The following is a 6,789-nucleotide window of genomic DNA, read 5'->3' on the forward strand; positions in this document are numbered from 1 at the left end:
GGAGATGTCCTACTGTTGGATTCCTGGTTGTTTCTTCTCTGCCACTGAATATACAAAATAATAAGGTTAACAAACAACTGCATCATTGAATGAATCATTCTAAATAAACATTATTTGCTTGATCTTTGCATCATAGTCAGCTTTAATGTAAAATTGGTTTAAACAATGGCTCATTTTGTGATAGATGCTGACACCTACTGGCCAAACTTTATATTAAATGCCTGATACATTTTGGAGCATAAAATAATGCAAGTGTCCAAAATTACTGGAAAGTGAAGTCGAGTCCAGAGGAACAAAGGTGGGAGAAATCCTGGCTCTGGGAGGTGAGAGCACAGACACTGGGAAATGGAGATCCAAGGTTAAGAAAAGAACTAAAGTGAATAAACATAGTGTCTGCAATGCCATCAGTTGATCCCAGAACTCCTGCTGCACCTGCTATGAGCCCTTTCCTTCCTTGGAGTTTCTCATTCTGCCTTCTCAAACATTTTTCTCAGCTGCACATGTCCATTTTGAAAGTAAGCTGGAAATGAATAAAGAACTAAAGTGAATAAACATGGAGTCTGCAATGCCATCAGTTGATCCCAGAACTCCTGCTGCACCTGCTATGAGCCCTTTCCTTCCTTGGAGTTTCTCATTCTGCCTTCTCAAACATTTTTCTCAGCTGCACATGTCCATTTTGAAAGTAAGCTTTGGAAATGAACCATTCCCCAAACCACCTCAAACAAATGAGCACCTTCAGCCTTTTCTGGGCATTCTTTTTTATTTTTTATTTTTTTTTGGTACCAGGGATTGAATTCTGGTCCTTGTACTTGCAAGGCAGGCCACCAAACCACTGAGCTAAGTCCCCAGCCCCTTCGGGCATTCTTTATGCTTGATCACCATAATTACTATCCCTGGCTTTTTCTTTCTTTTGAGTGCTTACTCTGTTCTGTGCTTAGTGCTTTATACATGGACAAAGCTAGAGTCAGATTAGTTAGATATAAACACCACTTCTGCCATTGAAAAGTTCTATAACTTTGGTTAACTGACTTAAGCTCTCTCATCCCTTGTCTCTGAAATGGAGATGCCAGTGGTGTCTTCCACACAGAATATTAGAGAAGTTATAAAGACTCATATATGTAAAGTGCTTCCTGGGGACTTAGCTCAGTGGTGCCACTGCCTTCCTTGCAAATGCAAGGTCCCAAGTTTGATCCCTGGTACCAAACAAACAAATGTAAAGTGCTCAAAACAGTGCCTGTCCTGGCCATGGTGACGCACACCTGAGATCCTAGGAATCAGGAGGCTGAGACAGAAAGATGCTGGAAGAACAAGTTCAGCCTAAACTACATAGAGAGAAGTTGTCTCAAAAAACAAACTAACAAACAAATAAGAAAACAATGCCTACTGCATCCTAAGTCCTAAACAAATTTTATAATATTACCTTATTTCATATCTTTACATTGACACTCTGAAATAGTTGCTTTTAAAGCTAGAAAATATGCTGAGTGTGAGCTGCCTGTCTGTAGCAATACTGTATGAGCCTGTGTGATTATCTGTAAGGATTCTAGAGGAAGGAAGAAGCTGAATTAGAAGATAGTCCTACCTCCACCCCCAAGCTCCTTTCTAACTCACTTATTCTTTGATCCCATGAAAATGAAACTTCGACTAAAGAATATGAAATGTGTTAATTAAAAACACACTGGCTGGGGGCAGGAGATTTAGCTCAGCGGTTCAGTGGCCTACCTTGCAAGAGCAAGGACCTGAGTTTAATCCCCAGTACCCAAAAACAAAAACAAAAACAAACCAAAACAAAAAAATAACCACATTGGCTGGGCTGGGAATGTGGCACCGCACCTGCCTGGCAAGTGTAAGGTCCTGAGTTCAATCCCTGTACTGAGGGGAAAAAAAATTCACATTGGTTGTAGTAGTTTAGCCAGTCTATCTATGCATGAATTACTTACTGATAGTTGAAATCAGGTTTGAGCATAAGAACCTAGTCTTTCCATTAAGGCAAGTGTCCCACAAAGGCAGGAATGATTAGAAAGGGTGGCAGTGAGAATGGGCAGTGTTCTCTGTCGCAAATATTACAAATGGACAGCCTGCAACCCAGACTCAGCTCAGAGTCCTTTTGTTCAACCTGCATAAAGTATTTTTAAATGTGATTAGCTAGCAGATTTAAAATTTTGATGTCTGATTTCTCTTGAAAAAGCTAGCCACTTCCAAAACATGGTGGAGTGGTAGGCAACAACCATTCAGCCTCTCTTAGTTGGAGTACAGAAACTGGGAAATAACAACTCGTGGAAATTAAAAATGAAAAAGAGGGAAGTAGATCCCAGGGAACCAGGAAGGATCTGACAGCAAATTAAACCCTACAGAGAAAATGAATAGATGAAACACAGTGCAGAAAAGGAAGGGACAATCTGTACTTTTTCCTGGTTCCCAGCTCATGGCTTCTAACAAAGTAAGGTGGAATCTACGAGATAAAGTGAAAGTGAGGGCTTTCAGGGGACTTGGAGAGAAACTCAGTGATGGAACAGATCAGTGTATGCTGTGAGTGGTAACAGTTAATGAGTGACTCCAGCCCAAAAACTGACCATACTCCCTGGAGAGAGTGCTTGGTCAGATGACATTTTAGGGAGGTGTTGACTATTTGAACCCAGGACTCAGAGCAGCAGCAAGATGGCTTCAATTCAGGACTATCGATGTTATATTCCCACAGTAACTGTGTGAGGGACAGCCACAGGAGACAGCTATGGTGAGGGAGCTGTAGTCAAGCAGCCAAGAGACTCACTGGGGTTTTAAGTTAAAGCACACAGACCTGATCCCCATGGCCAGAAGCCAGGCTCAGCCTGAACTTCTCTGTATTTCAAAGTTGCAGAATTGGTGCCTTCAATCTACTCCTATAGCCTGGTGTTGTCTGCATCCAGCACAGTTCTGGGGTCTGACTATGACTTTTTTCATTGCTGAGACAAAATACCCAACACCCACAAGTTAAGGGAGTAAAGGTTTATTTAGCTCAGTTTGTAGAGGTTTAAGTTCATAATCAGGCAGGGTATCTTGGCAGAGAGATATCGCAAAGGGGAAGTTCATGGCAAGGCACAAATAGGAAAAGCAACAAGAAGGTCTTGTATCTTTTTTTATTTTTTGAGACAGGGTCTCACTATGTAGTTGAGACTGCCTGGAACTCACTATGTAGCCCAGGTTGGTCTCCAACTTACAGCAATCCTCCTGCCTCAGCATCCTGAGTGCTGGGATTATAGGCATGCACCATCATGACCAGTCCTTAACACAAAGATCTTAACAGTGTCTTTCTACTCCTTTTATTTACCCCAGCTATTACAGTGGGTCACACTCTTAATCCTAATGCCCTTGAGCCTAGCATGGCACTGTGAAACAATTCCAGGGCTCACATACTCTAGACTTAACTGTCTCTGAAAAAGTCCCACTTAGGACCAAATGAGGCTTTGGGGGGGACATCTAAACACAAGCAATAACAGATGACCTTCTTTATCTAGCAGTGTGAGCAGGGACATATCTGGCCTTGGACACTGCCACAAAATTGGAGATCCTGGAAGAAAACCACAAGCTCAGAATCACAGAGAAATTTCTTTTTGTTTTCATTGTTTGCATTTTGTTTTGTGAGTATGTGCACTGTTACTATTTGTTTTGTTTTTGCTATCACACTCTCTCTCTCTCTCTCTCTCTCTCTTCCCCCACCCTTTCCTTCTTTCTTGTTCACCGCTTTATTGAGGTTTTGTCCTTCCTTGCTTCTCATTACTTTTTATTTTTCTTTATTTTTCCTCTCATCCTTTTAAAATTTTCTCCTTTTTATGCTTTATTTCATTTTTACTCTCCATATATTTTTTCTTCCTCTTTTTCTTTTATCTTCTTTTTTATCAATTTTTTTCTCACCTGAGTCTAAAACATCCTTCTACTCCCCAGCAGGTTCCTTTGTACCACTTCTCTCTTCTTCTATTATACAATTTAAGGACTCATAATGTTCTTTTTACATAATTTATTGCCAAACCCTATATCTTTAATAGTATGACCATCAGGCTTCTTTTGTTAATTGATTGATAGTTAACTCTGTAATATTACAGTTGAATTATTTTCCACTATTAGTGGAAATACAGTTGTCATTTTAGTACATATTAGCTATAAATTAATACTGGGGTTGTCTTAATGTTTCAACAGTAATTGTGGATTTCTTCTCTAGGATGAAGGGTGGTATATAACTGGTTGATAGAGTATTCCATTTGTCTTGGGCAATAATACTGTAGCTGATTTGGTAGATATTAATAGGGCTGCAAGTTGTCACTATTTCTCTATAAAACAGCACTCAGATTATCTTTGTGACATTAACAACACTGTAATGCATGCCCAGAGAACTTCACTGTTGGGCTAACTACACTGCATCCTCCCTCCCAAATTAAGCAATATGGTCAGATTTTAGGGCAGTGGCAAAGGATTATAGCTAGCTATGCCCAAAGTATTATGATAGCTAAATTAGGTAGAAATATTATAGATAGTCAGACAGGTCTAGGCCTTCAAGGAAGTCAGTGCAGAAGATGAGAACACATCAAATCTGTGGCTGGAGGTACATCTGAAGATTAAAGCCACAATGTCCAGATTTATATATTTCCCTAAGGGATAAATGGGAGTTTGAGATTATCAGTAGCATCCTTTTGAGATAAACAAACCATTATCTGATTAAGGGTGGGCCATCCTCTCCTACCACTAAGACTACTAAGACTAAGACTAAAGAAAAGACTGACTATAGATTATTGAGCAAGGTTAATGATGTCATCCACATGCCCTTGTTACTTTTGGATCAATATTAGCCAAGTGGCTATACTTGTAATCTTATATAGGTTGAGTACTGGATTTTGTTTTTGTTTTTGGTACTGGGAATCAAACTCAGGACCTTGCATTTGTGAGGCAGGTGGTGACACCACTGAGCTAAATCTCTGGTCCTAGTTTATTATAGTTTTGACTTACATTGTATCCACCTCATGATTTTACTCTATATAACTTTCTAAGAGAAGTGTGTTATTGAAAACCCATTTGAGATCCCTCCTGTCTCTCAGGAGCTATCCTATTCCCCAGTACATTTTCCTGTTGTTCCTTAGAATTCATTCTTGAACTTCAGGGAACGCAAACTTGGTGTATCTGACACCTAGCAGATTGGGAGTTATATTTTTTCCCCTATATCAAAAGTACATCACTGAAAAGCAACTAAAGAGATCTCTATACTAGCAACAAAGTCTTTAGGCTATAAGCAACAACAAACATAAGCACAAAGCATAAACAATAGAAACAAGAGAAGATGAGGCAACCAAATGCATCCCAAAACATCCAGCTCCCCAAAACCACTACCGAGGGGCAGAATAGTATGAACCACACATCCAGATTGCTTGAAAAGATATGAGAGAAGGTAAAAACAGATCAAAGAGGTACTAAGTAGGATCAGTGAAAATATAACTACATAGATAAGGGAAGTAATAGCTGAAAAGATGCAGGCACTTTCAGGAGACATTAATAAAAAGCTGCATGAGCTAAACAAAATGAGATAAAACATGAATGACCAACTTAGCAAAGAATTACAGCCCATGAAAATCTTTCAATAAGAAATCCAGGGCATTAAAATTATATTGAAACTATGGGCAGTAGAAGTGGCCTATGTGGGGACATAATTTCAGAATGGATGACAATGATGCCTTCAAAGAGAAACTGTTCAAAGACACCTTAAAAACAAGAGAACATGAAGAATGGGTCAAACAGCTGCTACATGATGCAGAGAAGACGGGCCTAACAGTAACTACAATAACTGAAAAATTGTAAGACAGAACAAAGGGGGAAAAAAACTCTTCACAGAAATAATGGCACAATACTTAGCACATATAGAGAAAGAAATAAACATACAGATAATAGAGGTAAATGGAACACCAAATAGCAATGACCCAAAGAGAACCTCTCTGTGCCAAATAATATTCAAGTACCAGAAGTCCATCACAAGGACAAAATCTTAAAAGCTGTTAGAGAAAGGCAACAAATCACATGTAAAGGTAAACCCATTGCAATTACAGCAGACTTCTCTACACAAACATAAAAGGACAGGAGGGCTTGGGATAAAGAATTTCAAGTACTAAAAAATAACTTCCACACCCAAGATATATACCCTGCAAAATTTTCCTTCAAATTTGATGGTAAGAGGGCCTGGGATTTAGCTCAGTGGTGCTGCCACCTGCCTCATAAGTGCAAGGTCCCGAGTTCAATTCCCATAAAAAAAAAAAAAAAAAAAAAAAAAATTGATGGCATAATAGAGTATTCCCATGACAAATAGTACCTCAAGAAATTCATGACTACAAAATCAGCATTATAAAAAATTATCAAAGATATCCTAGAAAGAGACAAAGAAGCCACAATGCCAATAATTCAAATAGAATGACTATGTAAGGGATAATGAGCATCTAAGCAAAAAGGAAAAAAATACAGAAATCAGCAACAGGAAAATGATGCAAAGTCAGGAGTAAGAAAATATCTCTCAGTAATGACTCTCAGTGTGAATGGTCTCAATTCTCCAATCCAAAGATGGCAGAATGGATCAAGAAACAAAACCCAACAGTAAACAGTATGCAAGAAAAGCATTTAATTAAAATAGAAACTCAAAGGATGTTAAGAATCAAAGGATGGGCCAGGCGTGGTGGTGCATGCCTGTAATCCCAGCACTCGGGAGGCTGAGGCAGGAGGATGGCTGTGAGTTTGAGACCAGCCTGGGCTACATAGTGAGTTCCAGGTCAGTCTCAACTA

This window comes from Fukomys damarensis, unplaced genomic scaffold (genome assembly GCF_012274545.1).
Source record: "Fukomys damarensis isolate Sample0158 unplaced genomic scaffold, DMR_v1.0_HiC HiC_scaffold_20, whole genome shotgun sequence".
Classification (NCBI taxonomy): domain Eukaryota; kingdom Metazoa; phylum Chordata; class Mammalia; order Rodentia; family Bathyergidae; genus Fukomys; species Fukomys damarensis.